We start from the raw sequence: 27,425 nt of genomic DNA on the forward strand, positions 1-27,425 counted from the left end.
TTAAGTGATTCTTCTCTGCTCCACTTCCAAGCTACCTACATTTTGGTCTCTTTCTAAAATTCAAACCTATTCTCCACAGATAAAACTTGTCACCTCTGAGAAGAGTCAACATTTATTTTATTGCATACATTCTGTTAATGCTTGTCGATTTTTCTATGAATCACATTACCTTTTAGTCTCACCTGTGAGAATATTATTCCATAAGAATTTCTGTAATTGAAATGTTAAAATCACACCCTTGAGACTTCTACCTGCAGGATGGTGGATCCTGTCTCACCTGTCTGGACATGTTGTACTGAGCTGAGGTCACACTTACGCAAATGACATTCCAAACATTCTTCTCCCACTAAATTAAAAGGGGCAGTGCAAGCTTCTCTCTCTCCCATTGGTTAGGGATTCTGACACAGGGACTTAGAAAGCTCGGCAGTCCTAAAATGGAGCTATTGTTAGCCACATGACCTGTGTGAGGGCATGAATCCTTCTCTCCTACCTCCTGCCCCACTGCCCCTTAGTCAGCATTAATCACGATTCAACACTTGAAAACTAGGCAACTGACTGAAAATGTTCTACTTGAACTTTGATTGATTTCAGAAGGGTGGCATGTCTTAAAATGTTGACCATTTACTGATTAACTGAGAAGACAGAATTCCCCCAAACTGTAGCTAGTCCGAAGCTAAAATCTTAACACAGAAAAACTGAATAAGGAAACATACTCTCATAAGATCCCTGCCATCTATAAACTTTTCTATTAGATCTTGACTGTAGATAAATGCGATTACTATACATTATGTCTTTGAGGAATTTCTTCTTCCCCAAGACTCCTTGCCATTGGGAATTGGTTCCTTCCTTATCAGACATGTCCCTATATCAAAATCATAAAATAATTGCTGATGAAAGGTCTATTGTTTCAAAGTTGTAAAGCCATCCCTTTCATACCTATTAGGCAATCTTCTCAAGCATGTGATAATAACCATAAAGTATGACTGAGGACAAGACATGAGCTGTGCTTACAGCTAATGGTATAAGTGTGTCTAATGGAGATAGTATTTCCATCCATGATTCCAAACGGCACCCATATACCACTCTCTTTTAGTCTGAACAGTATGAGCTGCCAGCTTGGAGGTATTCTTTCTTTCTCAAAAGAGTAGAAAAATAAAAGTGTTTTGTTCTTTAACACACTATAGGAGTGAATAAAGGTATACTGGAGGAGGTGGGGATGTCTGGAGAGGATAAATCAAAGTATAGAGAAAACAGTAGAATAAAACAGAAAAGCCAGTGTTTGTTTAGAATGGGTAAATGCTACTCTCAGAGGCCCGAGGTAAAAGTCCTAGCTGCACATTCAGTTACTTTCTGTCACAAGAATTAATAAGAATGAACATAAGAATTAATAATCATCATAATATTTGTTATAATTACTATCTAAATTCCATCGATCTAAGTGTTCTATTGTCAAAAGCAAGCCCAAATTGATGACAGAATAAGTATCCTTCTCTGAGTTAAACCTAAAATTATTTTGGCATTGTCAAACTACTCAGCTTCCTTTCAAATCCATGTTTAATCCAAAAAAAAAAAAAAAAAAAAGTAAAAGAAAAAAAAAAAACAAATCCATGTTTAATCTTGTCATTGATATACTTATCTAAGCTCTTTTGGAATCCACTTATCTCACAAAGAGTTCAGGTAATTCAATTGAGAACACAAATATGTTTAGCTTTTTTGATAAAAATTTCTCACTGATATTTTGTTGTTCTCAGAGCGTATGTATACTGTCCAGTTGCCATAGCTGAATTATTTTCCTTACAGAGATGATTACTTTCAAGTGAGAGCTAAACATTGTCTCTAGATAGCTTTATGTTGCTGCTACCTTTAGTTTATATTCAAACAAAAGGAACAAATAACTTTCCTAAAGATAGTGCTACTATCACTAACTTCCATTTACTAATATCTTTCCTTAACTAATTAGTATTTAACTGGTGAATAAATACCTAGTTAAAACAATTACAATAGGCTCATCGTGCCATCTAGTGGACAATCTTCAAAATATCGTCCCATGGGCCATTTTCTTTCTATCCTTCAAAATGTCATCATTATTCTTGAAGAAGTAATCCAAACTACTAGCTAAGAATTATTGGTTAGTATCGCTGAACCCTCAGACAGAGCCATGATAGCATTTCCAACACTGGTGAAGTCTTAGGGAAAATTAACTTACCATCTTGTGTGCTCCGCTCCTTATCTGTTCAATGGATGGAGCCAATGCCACTGGCAAAAAGGAGAGTTGCCCCAGTAGTAATTCAATGCACTGAGTTCATCCTCAGTAACAGTATCTTAGGTAGCTTCTGCTTCCCATCTGGAAGATAAAAGCATAATCTCTGTTGGCTTGAATATAAATTATATATATAACTTTTTTATATAAAAATTTTATAATTTCATCTAATCTTAACAGCTACTTTGTGAATATGGGGGAATGTACTCATATTACACTTGAAGGAATTAAAGTTATTGAAAAGTGGGGCGCTTGGGTGGCTCAGTCAGTTAAGGTTCTGATTCTTGATTTGGCTCAGGTCATGATCTCATGGTTTGTGGGTTCAAGCCCCGCCATCAGGCTCTGTGCTGGCAGTGCAGAGCCTGCTTGGGACTCTTTCTCTCTCTCCCTCTCTCTCTGCCCCTCCCCTGCTCATGATCTCTCTCTCTCTCTCTAAAAATAGATAAATAAACATTAAAAAAAATTGTAAATAAAGTTAATCAAAATTAAGTGACTTGACCAGAGTCAAATACCTACAGAAAGCTCAAATTCAATCACAGATTTTCAAAATCTCAATGACTCTTTCAATAAGCCAGCAGTATATTAGAAGAGTGGCATTTTATGACAAAGGAGACCTTTTCTCAGAAATGAAGGTTAAATACATGCTTATCTATTAACGTGATTGATTCACAACTTTAGCAGATACAAAAGGAAAAATATGTGGTTATCTCAACAGATGCTTAAAAAGTATTTGATCAAATCCAACTCACATTCTCAATGATAACAGAAGTCTTAAGAGGTAGGAAGAGAATGCTTCCATAGCTTGATAAAGATTACATATAAGAATCCTACCATTATCCTCATATTTAATGGTGAAACATCATAATTCTTTCCAATTACATTCAGTAATAAGGCTAGTGTTTCTGCTATTATTGCTTTAATTCATCAATGTACTTGAAGCCTGAGGCTATGCCATAAGACAAGATAAAGATATAATATATTGGTTGTTTGCCATGAAAACCCAAAAGAATTTTAAAAAATCAGAATTTATAAAATAGTTATGAAACAGTGCCAAAGGCAAGATAAACATAAAGTAATAACCTTCCTATACAATTAGAAAATGTAATAGGAAAAAAAACAATGACATGTATAACAGGAAAATAAAAACACACAGAAAGCAAATAAAACAAAGTGAACAAACTGAAAATACTTAGAGTAAACCAAATGAGAAATGTGCAAGGTTTATATAAATAAGAGTTGATTTTATTGAATGCTTTTTTAGCATCTATTGATATGATTATATATTTTTTTAAATTTTGGATTTGCTTATGCAAATGTAGGGAAGTTTTATGACTATATACAATTTTGAAATGGAATATCATATATATTTTACAAGAAAGAGACTGAGAAAAGTATTTGCAACTATTTAGTTCAAATATAATTTCCTCAAAGAAGCCACCTTTTATATCCCTATCTTCATGATATTTCTTCATTATTCCCTATTAATTATTATTCTCATTTTTCAGAATCTTACTTTGGAATAATACGTTAATTACTGTGATTATTCTGTTAATTTTTCAGTCAATCTCTCCTCCTTTAGGAAAATATGAGTTCCATGAAAACATGAATCCTGTTTTTCTCACCAAGCACATATTTTAGAAAATAACGGGCTCAATAAGTGTTCGTTAAGGGAATAAATGAAAATAAATCTATGTAGAACAATTACAATTAAGAAGAAAAAGTAAAGAACTCCACAAGCATATGAAAAGACTATGAACATGTAATTCTTAGAAGAAGGATATCAACCAATAAACCCATGAAAAATTTTTGTCTCAATATAAGAGAAATAACATTTTTAGATCTCTTCATTTCTTTCCTGGCATCTCATGATCCCAGAAAAGGGAGTGGTCAGGCAAATGACAATGTTGTAGAAAGGAAGTGAATTACCATGTCAAGAAAACAGTCAGATAAGAAGAGAAATGGAATGGAATGCCCATTTTTGCCATTCCCATGTGGTAAGGCAGGAGTAGACTGGACAGGAGGAAGCAAGCCCCAGAAAAGTATGTTATACTGAAATCCTACTGAAGTCATAATGCTAGTTTAGCTGAAAAGTAGAACTAAAGCAGAAGAGCTTTTGTGTCCCATACACAATTTGGAAATCTATATATGGTGGTAATAAGGGCAGGTCAAGTGTAATGAGGAATATTTTCTCACAAGGCAATATTGCTTGATCATATCAGAGTTCAAATAGTTACAGAGATAGAGACAGAGACAGAGACAGAGAAACAGAGCACCAGAGTTACAACACTGAATTACCCTCTGATCCCATGAGACTAGGAAATCTTACAGATGTGCTGACATAGTTGTAAAAGGTTGTTGATAAGGCATGTTGGAGATCTTGATGGTATGGGTTGGAGTTGTTGTGGCCAGAAGGGAGTTCTTCTGGGTTGCAAGGCAACAACCCAGGGCAGGGATCTCTTGGGGGATCTCAGAAAACCTCGGGAATATTGATTAAGTTCCAGGCAGAGCTGTGGTGGGGCTGAATTATCTGTGAAGAAGTACAGACCATGACAAAATCAAGAAAACAGACTACATGCATTCATGAGTTGCCAAATTCATCCTCAGTCCATGAGTCAGAGTAGTCAGTCCTAAGCAGAGATCAATGAGAATTTAGAAGATAATGCAAGGGTCCAAAGACCTTTCTCTCCACTACTGTGAGGTTGGGTAAGCCTATCTCTGTAGTTTTTATTTACGGAAAACTATCTTTTGTCAGAGAAGGGGAAAGAGGAAAAATAGCCCTGCTAGAGACTTAACATTTTAATTTCCCAGATAACTGTTACCTAAAATTAGAATGTCTTCAACCAGAAAATACATTAATTTGCAAATTTGAGTTAGGTTTCTCATAAGGAACATAAAATATGTTATAGAAAATAAAGGAGTATAAAGAGAAGTTACCTTATTATATTATATTTCACCCAGCAGATTGGCAAAGATGAAAACGATTGTTATTATTTGTTTTTGGTTAAAATGCAAAGAAACAGGTAATCTAAAATACTCAATTGAAGTAACGTACATCGCAAAGTGTTTCTGAGGGCAGTTTGACACTATTGACCCCAATTTAAATAATATACCCCACATCCAGCAATTCCATTTCTGGATATCAAATTCAATTATTAGAAAATCTACATCAGAAAATCTACATTAGAAAATCTACAAATTAAGATTAGAAAATCTTAAATTGAATTAGATACTAAGAATAACTTATTGGCACAATCAAGGACAAGTCCACAGATAGTTCAGGCTTCAGGCAGGGTACAATCAAGACTCTAAAATTGTTTCTTTCCAAGTATCAGCTTTCTATTTGTTCTGGTGTTCCTAATCTTCAAAAAAATGGCTACAAGCAGAAACCAGGATTACCAGCTTCTTCATTTACATCCAGGGGAGAGAAAGTGTTTCCCCATTCAAAAAAGAACAAAAAAAATTTTTTTTAAGTTTATTTTGAGAGAGACAAAGATAGCACAAATGGGGGAGGGTCAGAAGGGGAGACAGAGAATCCCAAGAAGGCTCAAGGCTGCCAGCATGGAGCCTGATGCAGGGTTCGAACTCATGAAACTATGAGGTCATGATCTGAGCCGAAACCAAGAGTCAGATGCTTAACTGACTGACCCATTCAGGTGCCCCAAAAAGGAATAAAATTCTTGACCCTACTCCACTTGGACCATTTTAGGCTACATAGGTGTATCAGTAGCAATCACTTAGCATAAGAAAAGGAGGATCCTGATAGGCTAAGCCAAATTAAAACTGACTCAAAGGGTTAGAAGTAGAGTCAACCCTACCAATAATACATGGCTGCTATAAAAAGTACATTTGAATATGTACCTACATGTGAATAGTGGGATGCTATTTTGAGATATTAAGCTATTTCCCCCCATTGTTTCTGTACCCCACTGACCTTCTCCCTGCCTAGGCTGCTAGGGCATCTCATCTTCACTGCCACAAGGGAGGAATGATGTGACAGAGCACAGGCTAAAAGAGTGAAATCTTCTTGGCTTTTGAGTTCAGAAGATTTGGTGGAACACGATTAGCTAGAGAAATATTCCTCCTGAAGTGGGAGAATAGAAGTATCAGAGAAACAAGGTAACCAGGTTACATATTCGCTGAGACAAGAACCTTTTGCCACATCAGAGCTGAAGGAAAGAGAACAGAAATGATAGACACTCTAGCAATAACTGAGGAATTCAAGAGCAGAGTAATCCTGGTCTCCTTTCTACAGACCTTCCCAAGTAGTTCCTAAGGCAAGTCCACTGAGCTCCCCCTGATTCAAGAGGATGCTGGAAATGCTTGGGTGGTAAAGGGCCTTAAGGAACTCCACCTGAGTTCCTGCTGCATCCCAAGGGATGCTCAGGAATTGTGGAATGATTTTAAATCTGCTTTTGAGGAATGCAGGAGTACCTAAGAGAGACCCAGATCTGGAGAGGCCTAGCTGTCAGTAACAGTACTTCTTACAAATAAGGATTAGATGGAGCATGGATATCTTTGGATGGAGGTCCTTATAGGTCCCCATAATGTAGTACCTGGGATCCTCTGTGGAACCTACATACAACTCAAGAAAAGGTGTCAAGAAAATGTGGAATTAAAAAATAAATGTTTCTGCCATCCTAAAAACCACGACCCATTAAGTTCAGTTATAGAAAAAAAAAATGTATGGGGCACTTGGGTGGCTCAGTCGGTTGAGCGTCCGACTTCAGCTCAGATCATGACCTCACGGTTCCTGAGTTCGAGCCCCGCAACGGGCTCTGTGCTGACAGCTCAGAGCCTGGAGCCCGCTTCAGATTCTGTGTCCCCCTCTTTCTCTGTCCCACCCCTGCTTGTGCTCTGTCTCTCTCTGTCTTTCAAAAATGAATAAACATCAAAAAAATTAAAAAAAAAATGGACACTTCATGGAGTAAGACTCACACCTGCTACTTATGCATGTGAATGAACATGCAAATGATCGGATAAAGTTCTGGACAGATAAATGAACAAAGGTTAACAGAGGCAGGGATGTCTCATATAATTGTACCATTCACATAGATATTTTAATTCTGTATTATTCTATATTAATGAGAAATACTATAATATAGAGGTTAAGAGTTCCAGCTCTGGGGACAGTTTGGGCAAGTTCCTTAACTTCTTTGTACCCTGGTTTCCTAAGCAAAATGCAAATAATAATATTATCTACCTCATGGAATTATTATAAGTATTAAATACATGTAAAGCTCTTTTTTAAATACTTAACATATAACAAGTACGCAACAATGTTTTTATTATTTTGCATTTTGATGAAAATGTATTTGTATGTTACTTGTATCAATTTTTAAATGATCTTATAATAAAAGCGAAAAGAAAATTAACAACCCAAAGTAGAATATTGAAGATACCAATGCAAAGTAATACACAAATGGTATCAAATATATAGCTGGCCCTTACGTTAAGAGGACAAGAATGTGTCAATGAGGATACTTAGATTTGCTGTGATTAGAGAGAATTTCAGAAGGATATAGAATTTGGATTGAGTCTTGAAGATTAGGTAGGATTTGGATTCGGGTGAAACATGCTTTATTGTTAAAAGAATGTGGCTGGTGAAGAAAGAGGTCCAAATGTCAAAGTTGTGTTTGGGAGATGGATGTCAATTGTTTGTAGTGAATGTTTTTAGATACTAGCTTGAGTTTACTGTTGGAAGAGTAGATTCTGCTAGATCACTCACTGAAAGTATATATCCAGAAGATTAGCTAGATGATAGATAGATAGATAGATAGATACATACATACATACATACATACATACATACATACACACACAGATATTCTGGAGGTGATGCGTGAGCCACTGATGGTCTTTGAGCAGGGTTTACCAAGAATAATCAGCAGTTGGAGCACCTGGGTGGCTCAGTCACTTAAGCATCTGACTTTAGCTCAGGTCATGATCTTGCAGTTCATGAGTTCAAGCCCCACGCTGGGTTCTGTGCTGACAGCTCAGAGCCTGGAACCTGCTTCAGATTCTGTGTCTCCCTCTCTCTCTGCCCCTCCCCCACTTACACTCTGTCTCTCTCTCGCTCAAGAATAAATAAACACTAAAAAAAAATTTTTTTTTAAAAGAATGATCAGCAGTGAAGCAGCAATGGCTCAGAAGTGAGCAGACATGGGTCTAGAAGGAACTTTATCAAGCTTGAAGACGAATCACATGGTTTTCTATTAACATAAGAATAAAAACAAAGGCAGAAGTTCATTTTCTTCAGAAAAAACAACAAAAAAATTAAATCTCTACGGACTCTTCATGCCCAGGATCTCTGTGCCAATGTCTGTTTGTGGTTGGGCTCTTCTGTAAGGGCTCCTGATGGCTTCCGTCTTTGTCTGTGTTCTCTCTCTCCCTCAAGACAGGGACTGTGTCTACTGTTGACAGGTCACCATTTCACTTAACGTCCTGCCCAAACTGGACACACAATAACTCTGAAGGCCTTACTGACTTAAAACCCAGTGAAATAATGTGGGGATTTGAAATGTAGTTTTACCTTAGTAGATCTTTTACCCTGGGTCTCACGCCTTTTGATTTTATCCAGGTTCCCAGGACCTTGTTTTCATTTGCTATCAGAGGTGATAACCTCACTGTTAGTTCTTCTGTATTTACTCCAAAGTATAACTGAAAAGCTGAACAATAGCCTATAGGAAGAAGGGATGCAACAAATCTCACAGATGGCTGGGCTCACAAACTGAAATTGTATTCAGAAAGGGAATATTTGAGTATAATTGTCTGTTCCTTGGGAAGAACAGTGAGGACTCATATAAACTCACTTTGCGTGGTTATTTTTGGAAAACATAAACCAAGCCAAGTGGATACTGTGCAATTGCTTTAGTATTTAATATTGTATTTAATATGATCTAAAAAAATTTTTTTTAGTGTCTTATTTATTCTTGAGAGAGACAGAGACAGAGCACAGGGGAGGGGCAGAGAGAGGGAGACACAGAATCTGAAGCAGGTTTCAGGCTCTGAGCTGTCAGCACAGAGCCCGACAGGCGGGACTCAAACTCATGAGCCCGTGAGACCATGAACTGAGCTGAAGCCAGACGCTTAACCGACTGAGCCATCCAGGCGCCCCTATTTAATATGATTTTAGTACATTAATAATGCTTGTTTATTAAAAAGTTTTGAAAAGACAACCAAGAAAAAGAAACCATAATATTAGTAACCAGAATACAACCATTATTAACATACTGTTATATATCCTTTCAGAATTTTTATGCATAATTTTGCAAAAAGAAAAGTATACATAACTTGTACATATACTATTTATATTCTCCTCTTTAGACTACTTTTGCCACTTCAAATAGGTGAAGACCTTTCAAATATTATTATTCTTTAAAATTGCAGTGTATGGGCACCTGGGTGGCTCAGTTGGTTGAGCATCCAACTTCGGCTCAGGTCATGATCTCACAGTTCATGAGTTCAAGCCCCACGTCGGGCTCTGTGCTGACAGCTCAGAGCCTGGAACGTGCTTTGGATTCTGTGTGTGTCTCTCTCTCTCTGCCCCCCCTCCTCTGTTTGCACACTGTCTCTCTGTCTCTGTCTCTAACTCTGTCTCTCCCTCAAAAATAAAATAAACATTAGAAAAAAACTTAAAAAAAATAAATAATAACTGCAGTGTAATTTATTATCCCTCTAAATAAATCTTTCTGGCAAATACACAATTATTCCTAATTTTTTATTTGTATGCAAAATATACATTGAACATTTTTTTGTGTGAAGGTGTTCACACTTGTTAAAATTTATGCTTGAGGTAGATACTTCAAAATCAGAATTACTGAATCCATGGCATACATATTTTATAGCTTATACCTAGAAAGGTTATACCAATTAGCAGTGCCAACAATACTACGTGAGAGTCATTTTGTTGATGTCGGGGCTGCTCTATGCAGAATTTATGGATATTTCTACACGCTGCCTTCACAATGTCGAGTCAACTGGGACTCTGGAATAAGCCAGTGATTTTTACTCTTGTATATGAAACATAACCACCTATGAATTTCCTCTCTTCTTCCTTCCATCCTAAATACAGACTTCAACAAACTCCCAGGCTACTTAGGATCCCTAACTGAAGTGTTGAGCCATGGTGGAAGATGGCTTCCAAAGATGGCCACCAGCAATTCCTCCTCTCATTCTGCGCATCTGCCACACCTACCATACAAAGGTAGAATCTACTTCCCCTGCTTTTGTATCTGGGGTAACTTTGTGACTTGCTTTGACCAGTAGAGTGTGGTAGAAGTAGCACTGTGAGTTCTAGGTCTCGGCTTTAGAGGCCTGGCAGTTCGTACCCACCCTCTTGGAACTGGGAGTCACCATACAGAGACTTGGCTATCCTGAAGGAGGAAGGGGAGACTGCAGCCTTCTAGACATCTCAGTGTTCCCTACCAAGACGTGTGTGCAAAGCTTTCTTGGATATTCCAGTGCCAACCAAGCTCTCATCTGAAATCAGCCTCATGGGTGATCCCAGCAGACACCATATAGATCAGAAAAACAATCTAACTGAGCATAACCAAGCATGGAATTGTGGGAAATGAGAAAATATTGTTATTTCAAATCACTAAGTCTTGGGGTGGTTGTTACATGGCAATAGGTAATTGAAACACCGGTTATCAGTAGTTTTAAAAGCTATAGATTTGACTTGCATGCATAGCTGTGGAAAAGATTACTACACTCCTACCTTAATGTCTATTCCTAATTATTTTCTTAGTAATAGACCCCCTGCTTTTTAGCGGGTTATATGGCTATCCAGAATAAAAAGTATATTCCCCAGTCTTCCTTGTGTCCAGTGTGACAATGTGACTAAGTTCTAGCCAAGAAACATAAGCAGCATTATCATGTGGGACTTCTAAAGAAGTTTCTTAAGTATCTTTAAAGGGAGGGGTACATTCTTCTCTCTTCCCTGCTTCAATATTTTTTTTTTCCTGCTTGCTGGAATACTAAAATAATGACTGAGGCTCAAGCACCATGTGAGACCCTAAGGCACATAAAAATGCTGTAAAGCAAAAAATAAAAAATAATTTGGCCCTTGATGATACTGGAGCAGCCATGAAAGGCCTGGACTGACTACATTCTGACTTTTATTGGAGAGCGAAACAAACTTCTACTTTTTTTCAATCTACTGGGTCTTGTTGTGTTGTTGTTGTTGTTGTTGTTGTTGTTGTTGTTGCTGCTGCTGTTTAATCCATTCAGTCATTCTTTATCTTTTGGTGGGCATTTAATCTATTTACATTTAGAGTAATTACTGATAGGGAAGGATATACAATTGCCATTTTGTTTTCTCTTAGTCCTGTTCTTTTTTTTTTTCTGCTATTCCTTCTCCTAGTATCTTCTGTGTTTTGTTAAATTTTTGTATTGATTTGCTTTGATTCTCTTCTCTTTTTTTCTTTTATGTAGCTTCTATAGAGGGTGTGTGGGGGGGGGGCGTGTATATGGTTACCCTGGGGTTTATTTTAAGCTAATTATCGCTTAAATTCAATCACAAAGACTATACATTTTAACACTCCCCCCCCCACACACACACACACACTTCGTTATCATTGTCATAATTTATATTTTCTGATTCTCACTAAGGGAACTGTCCTTGAGCTATTGCTGAATTGCGTTTGTGGGAGGGTCTGGGGCTGCCTACTTAGCCATCTTGTTGATGTTACTTCAAGCCAGTTCTCATCTTTATTCAAATATTTATCATTTATTTTCTCTTAACCCTATTGTAACATGACTATAGTTTTCTTGGAGTGTTCTGATATTTAATATAGCACAATAGGATTTTTTTAGGCAGCACTTTAGCCATTAAATTTGCTGCAAATGCACCTAAATGTATACACTTAAAAGAACTGGAAGTCAAGAAAAGTACTAAAGGGGGGGCGCCTGGGTGGATCAGTCAGTTAAGCATCCCACTTCCCCTCAGGTCATGATCTCGCAGTTCATGAGTTCGAGCCAGCTCAGAGCCTGGAGTCCGCTTCAGATTCTGTGTCTCCCTCTCTCTCCACCCCTCCCCTACTTGTGTGCGCTCGCACTCTGTCTCTCTCCTCGCTCAAGAATAAATAAACATTAAAAAAAAAAAAAAAAGATAAGAAAAGTACTAAAGGAAGTCTATCTGTCCATAATATAAATTAAGGAGTCTTGACAACTGACCAAGGCTTGAAAAAGTCCTCCTTGGGTTCTTCAGGATGTTAGCCCATGGTGTTCTGATTCATATTTAATGATCAGCTCTCCAAGCTTGGGGAAACAATTCTTGAGGGTGTTTGCTAATTCCTGTTGCATAAATAGTCCCACCTAGGTTGACTCAAACTACTAATGTGTTGTCACTGAACAGGAGTTTGGAAGATCTGTGAAGGTTTGTACATGACTTGTTCTCAAGGAATCCCCTCAGTACACTTCAATCCCACCACCCTCTTTTTTTTTTTCCTTTTACTCTCTGATTCAGCCAGTTAGAAATATATTTCTTTGTGCAAATGTTTTGCTCTTAATATTATTATTTACGCCTTTATGTGTGTTTATACATGCGTTTATCTTTCTGTTTATTGAAAACAATGGACAAAACCTTTTAAAGAACACAAGATGTTTTGCAAAGCCAAACATATATTAATGTGCATCTGACCTATGTTTCTCTCAATGTTTATTTAGACAGGTATGGGCATGTTAGATAGGAAATGATAAAAGGTTTTGACGGGATATTTGGGTATAAAAGGATACATTCCTTAGAAAATATTTATCAATACCCATCAACATATAGTAATCCATTGGCTCAAAGGAGAACAAGAGGAGAAATTCACCTACATTCATTTTAGGTGAAATTAGCATAACAGAAAGGTAAGGCACTGAGAAAATGTTTCTACTGTCCTCTGGTCTCCATGTATATAATTAATAGATATTTGAGAATGATCTGTGCCTTTATTTCTCCTTCTTCTCCTCCTCACAGTGCTGCTGTAAAACTCAGCAGGTATTTAAAAAAAAAAAAAAACACACAACAACTCAGCAGGTATAGCTAAGTGGATAAACATTATTTTATATTAAAATTAATTTATAATTTTAAATACAAGAGGAAAGGCAAAATAAAAAGTGAAATGCTAGAGATTATCCCATTTTATGTAAAATATGAGACTGCAATTAATTTTTGTGTTTGCCACTAGTCACATCAAATTATACACTAGGTTGGTGGTTAAGGGACAAGGGCTAATATATTCCCATTTCTCTCCTGCTAGAGGTACTTCCATGGAAAATTTTTAACAGCACTGCTGTGGTAAAACATTGCCCTCCTGCAATTGCTCCGTTCTGCTTTTAAGGACCACTCCACTGCAGACGCCCAGAGGGACGGTGGGTCTCTCTTAGTGTTTGCTTTCTTTGAAGTGTCTCTTAGTCCCTTTGTTCTGTTTGATTTTCTGTAGCTGAATCCTTTGGTGATTTCTGGGGGATTTCCCCTGGAGTCATTTTGTAGAAATAAAAGTGTCCTGTAGAAGATTTGTTCTTCCTTTGCCTGTTTTAATATCTCCTAGCATCTTTCCTGTTTTAGGACAAGAAAGCATCAATTCAAAGAGGTCAACTGATGTGTTCAAGGTTACAGACCCAAATCAGTAGCTCAGTGTGACGAGAGAGCAGGACCCTGGATATCCAGAGAAAGAGTTTGCCGTCATCTTATCACTGAACTTGGGGTGGGGTCCCGGTCTCAGGTGGGGAAATGAGTGACTATGATGAGACCGTGTATTTTAACATGTTTGGGCCTCTGTCTCCTCATGTGTAAAATGGGAAGGATGTGGACTACACATTGCTTTTCAACCTGCAGTGGTATTTCAGTGACCTCAGAGACAAGGGAAGAAGGGGTTCTAGGCTCTTTACTCCCAATTCAACCACAGTTGGGAAAATGTCTGTATTACTTTTAACTGTGATGTGCATTGAGGTCATGAAAATATGAAAAGAATAATTGCATATATATACATGCATACATATGTATGTGTATATGTATGTGTATACCTGTGTGCATGCACATATATATATATATATGTACATATATAAATACACACACACACACATATGCAAATGCTCTACTCCCTGAGCTATACCCCCATCACACACATATATACTGTACTGTACCATTACATTTCTTAAATTTGATACATTTATCAATAAAATTATGAAACTTGCTTGCATTTGCTTTTAGGAGGACTTTAAATCCCCCCAATAATAGTTACTTTGATGGCCATGGTAGTATAATTCAATACTAGATGTGAAAGACAAAAAAATGCTGGCATGTCAGTTATATCGGAAAAATGTCATTATTAATCTATATGTGTGCATCATCATTAAAACCTGAAAAAGCAGTGATACGGAATTTTTAATAAATGACCCAAGGAAAGTCCTCACCAGAATTTTTCCCTTCATTTAAGTCAAAGTGTCCCAATCACGGCAATCAGTGAGTTCTAGACTCCTCCATTCCTTCTAAGCCCTTTTCAGACTCGTGGCTGGAAGTACTTCATGCAACTGAAGAGAATCTAGTCCACGTTCGAGTTCAGCTCTAGTGAGAAGGAGCAAGGTCTATGGAGCTCCTCAAAAGCTTCTCCAAGAGCTAGGCAACACAAGGAACATTTTTAAAAAATTTATTACATAGATTGTTTTCTTTTCTTTCTCTTTGCAAATGTTTTTCTGGATTAAAAAAACAAACAAAATAAACAGTCACTTGTTTCTCTACTGGATTGTATTCAGTTTTAATCCTTGAGACCAACTGTCCCCATATACCAAAAAAAAAAAAAAAAAAAAAAAAAAAGGTAAATCTTAACAAAAGCTTATATTGCTTTCTGCACTTAAGTTAGTTTATGACAAATTAAAGTGAATGTTTCTTTCTCTACTTGGAATTTTTCATCTACTACGTAGATCATTTGTAGATCTATCTCTGGAATCTTCTTCCCCTTCACTAATGACATTTTATATGCCAGACAATTCACATTACTGTAAACAACAGGGATGGATCTCTACTCCATCCATCTCTTAATTATTGTGTTTTGCCTATTTAAATTATTCCTGTTATGTATGATATGTGTCAAAAGAAATTTTTTAGGTCTGGGGAAAAAATTAATGGTTAATATTATTGCAAGTATGATCTGCAAATTTTCTACATTAGTTTCAAGAAAAGAGGTCATCAAAACACTGTTTGCAAAGATTCAAAAGACAAGTACTGCACAGTGTGCTCATATTACTAAAAACATCATCACTCGTACAAAATATACCATAGGACAATGGCTAAGACATTATGGTGTGATTTCATCAATAATTAATACTACAGTACTCTTGCCGAGATACAAAGTTAATTTGGAGAAGCCTGGAATCACAGATCTCATATCTAGAAATGAGCTTCAAGCCACTGAAACAACGGCTTGTTATTACAACTAATTTTATAGTTGAGGACGCTGAAGCCCGCACAGGCAACTTTGGAGGTCATACAGAAATTTACTGGTAGATCTGGGGCAATGATCCAGGGATATGTTTTTGCTTAAAAGTATTCAATCAGAAGAAAGGACATAATTACATTGCTTCCCTGCATTGTTGTGAGGATCATTGGAAGTTAAGTTGACCCTTGAACAGCATGAGGGTTTGGGGCATTTACCCCTATGCAGTTGAAAATCGGCATGTAGGGGCACTTGGGTGCCTTAGTCGGTTAAGCTTCTGACTCTTGGTTTTGGCTCAGGTCATGATCTCACAGGTTGTGAGTTCAAGCCTCACACTGGACTCCATAATGACAGCAGAGCCTGCTTGAGATTCTCTCTCTTTCCCTCTCTCTCTGCCCCAACCCTTCTGTCTCTCACTCTCTCTCAAAAATATATAAATAAACTTAAAAAAAAAAAAAAAGAATATCCACATACAACTTTTGAACTCTCCCCCAAATTTAACTACTAATAGCCTACTGTCGACTGGAAGCCTCGTCATTAACATAAACAATTAACACATATTTCTATGTTACATGTATTATATACTGCATTCTTACAATTTAAAGTAAGCTACCCAAAAGAAAATGTTATTAAGAAAATCATAAGAAAGAGAAAATACATTTACAACACTGAGCCGTATTTATATATAAAAAAAAAAAAATCTGCGTGTAAGTGCACCTGCGCAGATCAATTCTGTGTTGTTCAAGGGTCGATGTAATTGTGTGAAAGCACTCTACAAATATAGTGACTGCAGTGTAACTAGCAGAATACTAATATGTGTTCTGGTATCTAAAACGGAGCTGCTGCTAATGAGCTCTGCAAGAAACCAGCATGTCGTGGTGCCCCTATTAGGGAGCACTTACTTTACTTCTTACCAAGATTAAAAATGACTGATACGGATATCCCCTTGGTTCCTCGGATTGCCTTAAAAACAGGAAATTGGTTCTTGCAAATCAATACTTACTCTAGCTCTAACTATAACTTTAACAGCTGTTTCATCTATCTTAAATAGAGCTAGCTATACCACTGAAATCTGAGCATACTCCATGTGACTGACAGTTTTTTCCTAAAGCTATAACTGAGCATGTTGGATAAAGGTTAATTGCTAACTGCGGAGTGCTAATGATACCATATTGATGAAATTACGGGATCACTGATAGAGAAACGGCTCCTAAAGCAGTGGAAGCTAGAGGGAAACTCTAAATAATAGTTATTGATTTGTTTCTCTGAAAGCAACTAAGTAGCACAAACTACTCAGAAGAATAAAAATTATCCACAGAGTTTCCATTCTTGTATAATGCATTTCTTTGCTTCCAATTTTCGACCTGCCAATAGCCAATTACAATCTTAATAATTATGTGGCTCAAAATAAATACTTTATACCGTGGAGAAAGAAATACTACAAATTACTTTATTCTCTTTTATTGAGTTTCATCTCTTCTGTTGAGTGTGTTGTAAAGCATAACAATCAGGCAGTAGCTCTTAAACCTATGGCTTTCGGACAAATGAAGCACCAAAGGAGTGGTGGATTGAAAGTACTTAAAAATAGTTAACTTCAGAAAATGCCTCATGACCCTTTATTCCCAACCTAGGCTCCGCTCTTGTCTGAATACGGCCCTAGAATTTATTTCCATGGTTTGTCCCAAATTTCAGTAGATCAACTGCCTCCCCAGAGGGTGCTCCCCTCCCACATCATTTTCACTGTTGTTAGCATATGTTGACAGAGTTCTCAAAACGGACTCTGTTGGATTTTATATGCATGTGGTATTTAATTGTCTACCTTAAGAACTTGGTATTACCTCCTTCTGAGAGCAGAAAAAACTGGAAATCAGGAGGTTAATAAGGTCCCTTAAGCTCATAGAGTTGTCAGTGTCAGAGCCGGAAGTGGACTTCTCCATCCATTCAGGATACACAGGGCTGCAGTATGGGAAATTCCTGCTTTCCATCTGTCTATCTCCTTCTCCAGGGATCCCAGACTTCTCAGAGCAAGACAGTCATTTTCCTATGAAACTTGTTTCATCCAACAGCGAGATCCTTACCAAGTTCTCTATGTGCTTTTATTTTTTGATAATTTTTTAAATGTTTATTTATTTTTGAGAGGGAGAGAGCATGTGTGCGTGCACACACACACACACACACACACACACACACACACACACGTGGGGGAGGGGCAGAAAAAGAGGGAGACAGAGGACTCCAAGCAGGCTCCGCACTGACAGCACAAAGCCCAACGTGGGGCTCGAACCCAGGAACTGTGAGATAATGACCTTGGCCGAAGTCGGACACCTAACTGACTGAGCCACCCGAGCACCCCTCTGTGTGCTTTTAGTACATATTTTAATCTACCCAATAATTTCAGTGGTATAAATTTAGATCACATATTATCTAAGATTGCTCATTTACACCTAGAAATATGCTAAAGGATGATGGCGAAAAGAGCAATGATTTTTTAGGATCAAAAAAATAAGAAATAGTTGTGATTTAAGAGAATCAAAGCGTTCTTCACAAAGGAGGTGAGGTTTAAACTTCGGACATATGTATCCAAAGGATCCAAATCTTTTCTATCGTCTAACTCACTCCCGAGCTCCAGAATTGAAAGATTTAAAAAAAAAAAAGTTTGTAGGGAAACAAAAAGGGTGCCTGGGTGGCTCAGTTGGTTGAACGTCCGACTTTGGCTCAGGTCATGATCTCACTGTTCGTGGGCTCGAACCCCACGTTGGGCTCTGTGCTGACAGCTCAGAGCCTGGAGCTTGCTTCGGATTCTGTGTTTCCTTCTCTCTCTGCCCTTCCCCTACTCACGTTCTGTCTCTCTCTTTCTCAAAAATAAATAAACATTAAAAAAAATTTTTAAAAACCCACCAAAATGATCTGAACATTCCAAACAAACAAACCAAAAAAGTCTATGTCAAATTAATTAAAAGGTCACTGTAAAAAGGAGCCAAATTTCATCAATTTATTTTTTATCTGAGACTTCAGTGGTCTAGAAGAACAGAGATGTGGTCTGTGGCAATGACTGGAGCAGAAAGAGTAGAAAACAAAAGTCAGAGTTCTCAAGGTGAAGGCATTTTATAATGTAGAGCTTCACTCTAATGAAATTAGACAATAGGTAACTAAGTCTACACACGCGCCGTCACATACATACACTTAAGCGAACTAACGGTTTCTAAGGGTCTCCCCTGTTCTTCTCAGTCATTGTGGCACCAGTGAGCAGAACACAATCACTGCAGGCATGGAAACACAGAATTCCCGCACTAGGTGGGGCTTTATGTTTAATCTAGTTTAACGCCATTCTCGTATGTGACAAAGGACACGAAGGCCTAGTGACTTTACCCACTCAGTGCTCCTTCACCTTGCTCTCCATCACCTTCTGTCCTCTTGTAGTTCAGGACAGGAAACTGAAACCGTGTCTTCCCTTTCTCCTGCAAGACGTCATCTAAGCAAGGTGAGCAGGAGATCATTTTTGTACCATGGGTCAATTTTATTCACCTTCATATTGCCACTTTTATAGCCGATGCTTCACCGAAAAACACGCGTCTCGCAAAATGGTCTCTGCCTGTAGACTGAGAAACCTGGCTGGTGAGTTTCCATAGAAACCATTTCTGAAAACGAAAAATATGACTTAAAGTATGGCTGTCAGACTGCATGTATCCTCATACTTCTCACAGGGCTGCCGGGCCCTCCAGGCACTACTGTAAATGCCCTTTTCCTGGGGTCTCAGGTGCCAGTTATCATCATCCTCAGCTTGCTCCTCCTTCTACCACATCCCAGGTCCTTCGGAAGGAAATTACAAGGGGTGTGATCAGAAGAGATTTGAGACTCCTTTTCCCGCCCAGCAATGCAGAAGCCCCATGTGAGTGCCACCATTAGCTTTATCTTATTTTGCTGAATTTAGAGGCTGGACTCTCACTGACTTTTATATTCTTCTTCACTTAAAGAAACCTCTCACTAACTAAGACTTTATTGGTTCCAAAGGCTGCGTCCTGGCCCGGCTGAGCATACCTGGCTACTTTGGGTCACCGCTGTGCTTCCCCTAAGTCATTTCTTAGAGAATGGCCTCTGGGAACAGCTGAGGTACTTATTAGAAAAGCAAATATCAGGTCTACCAAATCAAACTTTGCATTTTTTCCACCTTCCTTGGGTGATTCTAATGCGGCCCAAACTTTGAGACCCTCTGCTCCAAAGATAGCAAGTGCAGAAGTGGGCCAAGCTTTGTGGGTAAAGCCTCACTTCTGAATCTGTGGTCAGCGTCAACTGGGAGCTCCTTAGAAATGCAGAATCTTCCGTCCCCACCCAAAACCTACTAAATTAGAACCTGCATTTTAACAGGACCCCCGGGCGATTCTCTGCATGAGAAAAATTGAGAAGCACTGCTGTAAGAAATTTTTGCCTGAAAAGTTAGGTAATGAAGATCAAATTCATTTCTCTTGCTTGAATCACTTGGATAATTGCCACTATCTTCCTTGCCTTTATAAGAGAGAGCTTTAGGCAAAAGCTATCTTTGATTAGAGGATTTCAAGAGATGCCAGGTTCCCTAGGGCTGCCCAAGGAGCTTCTGTTTTAAGGCAAATTCTCGAGTGAGCTGACAAAGAAGACGGCCTCCGGCCTCCGGCCATTGCAGATAGCAGCTGCAGGAAAGAGAGTTTGCCTGCAGAAAGGCCAAGCACTAACTCCTTACTGAAAATCCTTGACTCTGGTTGAAGGTTGACGAGGTAAAACTCTATTCTGTGTTTATTTTCCTGTTTAATTCATTGAAAATCTTGGGTAGATTCTGAGTATTAATCCCAATTAAGAGTCATGAATGGATCTAAGGTAGATCTAGATCCTGTTGTGCAACACAGCATGCCCAGGCTTGGGTGTTCTCCTGTTAAGAAGCAATTTCACATTCTTCCGTGAAATGTCAGTAACCACCTTGGCCAACTGCATTTCCTTTGACTCTTCCTATTTTCTATCGTATGGTGGAGATAACTGGACTTTGGATCATATATCCTGTCTTATTTATTGGTTTCATTGAGAGGACCTGAGCAAATAATTTAACTTCTGTAGGTCTTTTGTTTTTTGTTGTGAGGGCGATAATAACTAACTGCCAGGATTGATGATTGATTCATTGATTGATGGATTGATTTTAAGGAGAAAGGGAAAATCTTTTTGAAGTCACATTTTAAAGCTCCAAGGTGTTTCATAAATGTGATTTTTTTTTAAATGCCCAATTGATGAGCTTCGAGTCATAGCTCACAGATTTCTATTTTTCAAATATTCCTGGACTTTCTGCTTTTCCCCTTCCTGTGATCCACTAATATCAAATGTGGACCTTAGGCTAGCTAGCACCTGTGGTGCCCCTCCAGACCCCACTCCTGCCGTCCTTTATCTTGCATCTTCCAAGCGGACTTCTGAAACACAACACCACTTGTGCCAATGCAGTCACCGACAGGGCGTTTTGCACATGAGATCCTTTGGGATGCTAAATCAGATATCGCCCTGAAGTCTAGACACATTCCAGGGAGCCTGCCCTTTCATTATTTATGCATGGGTCTGCCAGTTAGTCACCCAAGCTTCTGAAGATAAAAGCTTGCTTTTCCACCCCCTTTAGGTGGCATAGATGAACAAACAGGCAGGATCTCATTTTGATTTTCATGAAAAACAAACAAACAAACAAACAATATGAGATCTACAGGGTAGGGATGTTTGAACCATTATGTAACCCTAGAAACAACTTGCCCCCAAATCACCAGCTAATAAATAATAGATGGGAATTAAACCCAAATCAAGCTCTGACCATGATCCCTGAATATCTTACAGCCTGAAGGAGAGCCAGGTGAGTTGTCGAGCAGAAAGTGGAGTAGAAAGAGGGACCCCTACCCCTCAGTATCAACTCTTTCCAAACGTTCTCTCTCTTTCTCCCTCCCTCCTTCTCTGCCTCCCCCCTCCCCCACTCCTTCTCCCAGTCTCCCCTCACCTTGCTCCCAGAATGCTATTTTTATATTTTCAGTTTTGTACTTAACACACTTTGTAATCTCTTCTGATGGATCTTTTCTGGTATCTTGGCTCTTGGAGGGAAGGTAACATAGCCTCTTTATAACTCGTAGCTCCAGAACCTTACAATATCTGGCACTTAGTTTCATGCAATACATGTTTGCTGAACGAATTTCAAGAGTTCATGTGTAGGCACTGAAAATAGAACAAAGACACTATACATGATGTTCTTCATTGTACTCTCGTACAGGAATCCACTGTAAAGGGGGACCTACTGCATCAACATCAAATACCACCCCAAGTCCTTAGAAAGGGCATCCTTTCATCTAGACAAATCACGGAAGCTAAGACTGCAGATGAACCCAGACTACCTGGATTTGAACCCTGGCTCCACTAGCTAAGTGTCCCTGAACAAGTTACCTTGCCTCTCTGTGCCTGAGTTTCCTTAGGTATAAAATGAGAAGAAATGATATTACTTCTTGGGATGAGGAGGATTAAATGATCTCATATTTATAGAGCAATTAAGCATACTAATACGTATTTATTAATATCACTGGAGTCACCATTTCTCATTCCATTTTGGCATTAGGGCCAACAACTTTCAAACTGGTCCATTTTTTTTTTATTTTTTTTTAACGTTTTTTATTTATTTTTGAGACAGAGAGAGACAGAGCATGAACAGGGGAGGGGCAGAGAGAGAGGGAGACACAGAATCGGAAGCAGGCTCCAGGCTCTGAGCCATCAGCCCAGAGCCTGACGCGGGGCTCGAACTCACGGACCGTGAGATTGTGACCTGAGCTGAAGTCGGACGCTTAACCGACTGAGCCACCGAGGCGCCCCAAAACTGGTCCATTTTTAATATTAATATTATATGTAAGATAATACCAAAATTTATCTCTGTTCTTTCCCCATTGTCATCAAATGATGCCAAATCAGCAAATAATTTTGTCTATGTATCCATACATCATACAAATTTTTTTAAATTTTATTTATTTTTGAGAGAGACAGAGACAGCATAGAGGAGGAGGGGCAGAGAGAGAGGGAGGGAAAGAGAATCCCAAGCAGGCTCCACACTGTCAGCACAGAGCCTGACATGTGACTCAAAACCCACAAATGATGAGATCCTGACCTAAGCTGAAACCAAGAGCTGTATGCTCAACCAACTGAGCTGCCCAGGCACCCCCAACTGTTTATTTAGCACCTACTATTTGCCTGACACTATTCTGGACTCTAGTATTACACTTTCTAATACAGTGTGTGACTATATCAATTTACATTTTAAATTAATTAAAAGTAAATTGTTGGGAAATGATAAAGTTTTATACCATAAGATGGCCCACGGGACTAAAACAAGCTCTGGTCTCTTGGAGACCCCTCTTCTGGGTTCTTCTTGCCCTGTTTGCCGCGCGCGTGAAAACCTGCCACAAATATGGAAGCTGACAACTATAAATTACCCTTCCCCCCTTCATTCGGGGCTCAGATCTTTGGAGAAACGGTCTCCTCTGAGCCCACCGGTATTGAATAAATCTCCGATCCACCAAGATCTCTGAGTGCCACTTGGTTTTTCCGCCTGGTTCCGTAACAAAATAAATTTTAAAATTCAGTTCTTCAGTTGCACTGGCCACATTTTAAGTACTCAATCACTACCTGTGGCTAGTGGCTACAATATTGGACAGTACAAATACAAAAAACTTCCTTCAGGGCAGAACATTCTTTACATAGAGTGTCACTACAGAAATAGAAGTAGAAGCTAACATTCTACTAGGGGAGATAGATAAGAGACAAATACATAATAATTACTAATTAGTGTTTTTCTATGAAGAAACACATTATGTTCAGTTACTGAAACGTAGTGTTAGAAAAATTAATTCTGATACAAAATTCCTGAATGAACTGCTATGTAATTCTATTAAAATTATAACTAGTTCAGGGGCGCCTGGATGGCTCAGTCTGTTAAATGTCTGACTCTTGATTTCCGCTCAAGTCACGATCTCGCCGTGCATGAATTTAAGCCTGGCACCGGGTTTGTGCTGACAGCATGGAGCCTGCTTAGGATTCTCTCTTTCCGTCTCTCCTACTTGTGTGTGCATGCTCTAAATAAATAAATAAATAAATAATCATAACTGCTTTACCAATTATAAAAGTAAAATATATTTATTGTAGAAAATTTAGAAAACACAGAAAATTATAAAAAAGAGAATACACATAATAGCATTTCATGAAAGATCCAGACACATATGTACTCTGACTTTTTAATGTCCTATTTCTAGATCAAGCATTTTATCATGTTAGTCTTCAAAATACTATTTTCACTGTCTATGTAATAGTCCAAGGTGAATGTACTGTTATTTATTTTATCACTGCCTCATTGGAATTCAAGTTGTTTTAAATTCTTTTATTCTAATATCTAAATGGGGGTGCCTACGTGGCTCAGTTGGTTGGGCGGCTGACTTCAGCTCAGGCCATGATCTCACAGTCTGTGGGTTCGAGCCCCACATCGGGCTCTGTGCTGGCAGCTCAGAGCCTGGAGCCTGCTTCCGATTCTGTGTCTCCCTCTCTCTCTCTGCCCCTCCCCTGCTTGCTCTCTGTCTCTTTCTCAAATAATAAACATTAAAAAAAATTTAATATCTATATTAACATTCACATATATAACTTCTTGTCTGCCTTTTTATTATTTCATCACAAATCCTTAAGATACCATTTCTAGAACAAAGTTATTAAACATTTTTAGACTCTTAACTCATACTGAGAAAAGACATTTCAATTCTAGTGTAAGCTCTGCATTTGGAAGAATGCCTGACGTACAATGAATGCTCAACAAATATTTGATAAATAAAAGGGTGAATTAATGAAATATTTGACTAATACTGATAAGCAATAGCCTCATTCTTTTTCCTGCAGATGGAAGTCATTCCTCCCAATCATTTGAATATAACCTGGAGCTAGAAGAAAAATTTGGCATTAGTATTGATTTTTCTGATGGTAGCACACTCTTTATCTGGGGAATTCCCACAGCATAGTGGCTTCCTGAATGAAGCCTCTAACAAAGCCCATGATTCTGTATTTTCCACATCCACATCCATCCCACAGATTCAATGCTTTTTGTTAGTTGGATTTTTTTTTTAATGGTGACTTTACCCATTAGTTAGTAAGTGGTTAAAATCCATATCCCCCTCTTAGTATCTACCTGGTCTCTTCTGTCCTTTTTCTTCTATATTAATTTTGAGCATACATGATAAAAAGGATAGTTGAAGGTCTGTGGCATGAGGCATAAGAAATAAAAAAAAATGTTTCCTGCTTCTCAATATTTTATCATTAAATCATAATGATACAAATTATATTTGGGAGGAAAGGAATAAGTCTATGTATACATAGGCAAATAAACCTGTTTCCCTTAAATATCTGTAGAGGTGGCCACGTGCGTTCATTACACCTGCTGCTCCCCAACGGTATCCACATATCCTATTCACAATGAACCACATGCCATTGCCCAGATGGGTTCTTTTCTCCTGTTTTCCTCTTTAGGGCACATACAATTCCACAATCCTGGTATGTCCTGGCCAGCTTTGAGCTTTGCCTGCCAAACACTTGTCCTTCAAATTTCACTGGCAACGTTACCTCCTCTGTCAAGTTGTCCTGATTTATTTATGTTGAATTAGGCTCTTATGTCTCTTCCTCACCATAACACTGTGCAAATTTACTTGATAACGTTTAAAACGTTGTTTTCAATAACTTCTTTTTTTGACCTTTTCATTTTTTTAACAAAACCAACAAGCTTTATTTTATAGGGAGAGAACATTGTACCTCATAAACAATTATGTATAGTCTTTTAAAAATTTATTTATTTGAATTCAAGTTAGTTAACATACAGCTACTGGTTTCAGGAGGAGAACCCAGTGCTTCATCACTTACATATAACACCCGGTGCTCATCCCAACAATTGCCCTCCTTAATGCCCATCCCCACCATGCACCTCCCCTCCAGCAACCCGCAGTCTGTTCTCTGTATTTAGGAGTCTCTTATGGTTTGCCTCCCTCTCTGTTTTTATCTTATTTATCCTTCCCTTCCCCCATGTTCATCTGTTCTGTTTCTTAAATTCCACATATGAGTGAAATCATATGATATTTGTCTTCCTCTGACTTAATTTTGCTTAGCAGAACACACTCTAGTTCCAACTAATGTTGTTGCAAATGGTAAGATTTCATTTTTTTTTTTTTTGATTGCCGGGTAGTATTCCATTGTGTGTGTGTGTGTGTGTGTGTGTGTGTGTGTGTGTGTGTGTGTATACCACATTTTCTTTACCCATTCATCAGTGGATGGACATTTGGGCCTTTTCCATAATGTGTCTGTTGTTGATAATGCTGCTATAAACATTGCAGTGCATGTGCCTCTTCAAATCACCATTTTTGCATCCTTTGGATAAATACCTAGTAGTGCATTTGCTGGGTCATAGGGTAGTTCTATTTTTCATTTTTTGAGTAACCTCCACCCTGTTTGCCAGAGTGGCTGCAGCAGTTTGCATTCCCACCAAAAGTGCAGAAGGGTTTCCCTTTCTCTGCACCCTCACCAACATCTGTTGTTTCCTGAATTGTTAATTTATGCCATTCTGACTGGTGTGAGGTGGTATCTCATTGTGGTTTTGATTTGTATTTCCCTGATGATGAGTGATGTTGAGCCTCTTTTCATGTTTGTTAGCCATCTGGATGCCTTCTTTGAAAAAATTTCTATTCATCTCTTCTGCCCATTTCTTCACTGGATTATTTGTTTTTTGGGTGTTGAGTTTAATTAGTTCTTTATAGACTTTGGATACTAACTCTTTATCTGATATGTCATTTGCAAATATCTTCTCCCATTCCATCAGTTGCCTTTTACTTTCGTTGATTGTTTCCTTCACTGTGCAGAAACTTTTTATCTAGATGAGGTCCCAAAAGTTCATTTTTGCTTTTATTTTCCTTGCTTCCAGAAACATGTCAAGTAAGAAGTTGCTGTGGCTGTTCTCTCCTGTACGATTTTGATGGTTTCCTATCTCACTTTTAGGTCTTTCATCCATTTTGAATTTATTTCTGTGTATGGTGTTAAGAAAGTAGTCCAATTTCATTCTTCTGCTTATTGCTGTCCAGCTTTCCCAGTGCCATTTGCTGAAGAGACTGTCTTTTTTCCATTTGATATTCTTTCCACTCTGTCGAAGATTAGTTGCCCATACATTTGTGGGTCCATTTCTGGGTTCTCTATTCTGTTCCACTGACCTACGTGTCTATTTTTGTGCCAGTACCATATTGTCTTGATGATTACAGCTTTGTAATACAGCTTACGGTCCAGAATTGTGATGCCTTCAGCCTTGGTTTTCTTTTTCAACGTTACTTTGGCCTTGGGGGGGGGGGGGGGGTAGGGAGGGGTCTTTTGTGGTTCCATACAAATTTTACATTTTTTTAATTTTTCGCAAAAAAATTTTTTTAATGTTTTTATTTATTTGAGAGAGAGAGAGAGAGAGGGAGACCAAGCAAGTAGGAGAGGGCAGAGAGAGAGAGGGAGACACAGAATCTGAAGCAGGCTCCAGGCTCCAAGCTGTCAGCACAGAGCCCGGCACAGGGCTCAAACTTACAAGCTGTGAGATCATGACCTGAGCCGAAGTCAGACACTCAATCAACTGAGCCACCCAGGTACCCCTAAAAAAATTTTTTTTAACGTTTACTTATTTTTGAGAGAGAGAAAGAGTGTGAGCAGGGGAGGGGCAGAGA

At 38.4% G+C, this 27,425-nt stretch overlaps 1 long non-coding RNA gene across 8 annotated transcripts in view; it reads right to left on the reverse strand.

Moving 5' to 3' along the window:
- LOC122237872 overlaps positions 1–27,425 on the reverse strand; it is a 179,892-nt gene that overhangs the window by 63,350 nt on the left and 89,117 nt on the right. For all 8 annotated transcript variants that reach the window (XR_006216577.1, XR_006216582.1, XR_006216579.1 and 5 more), the window contains one exon: positions 2,207–2,344. This is a non-coding gene — a long non-coding RNA (uncharacterized LOC122237872). The remainder of the gene's footprint in view (positions 1–2,206; positions 2,345–27,425) is intronic.

The sequence above is a fragment of the Panthera tigris genome, chromosome B1 (assembly GCF_018350195.1).
Source record: "Panthera tigris isolate Pti1 chromosome B1, P.tigris_Pti1_mat1.1, whole genome shotgun sequence".
Taxonomy (NCBI): domain Eukaryota; kingdom Metazoa; phylum Chordata; class Mammalia; order Carnivora; family Felidae; genus Panthera; species Panthera tigris.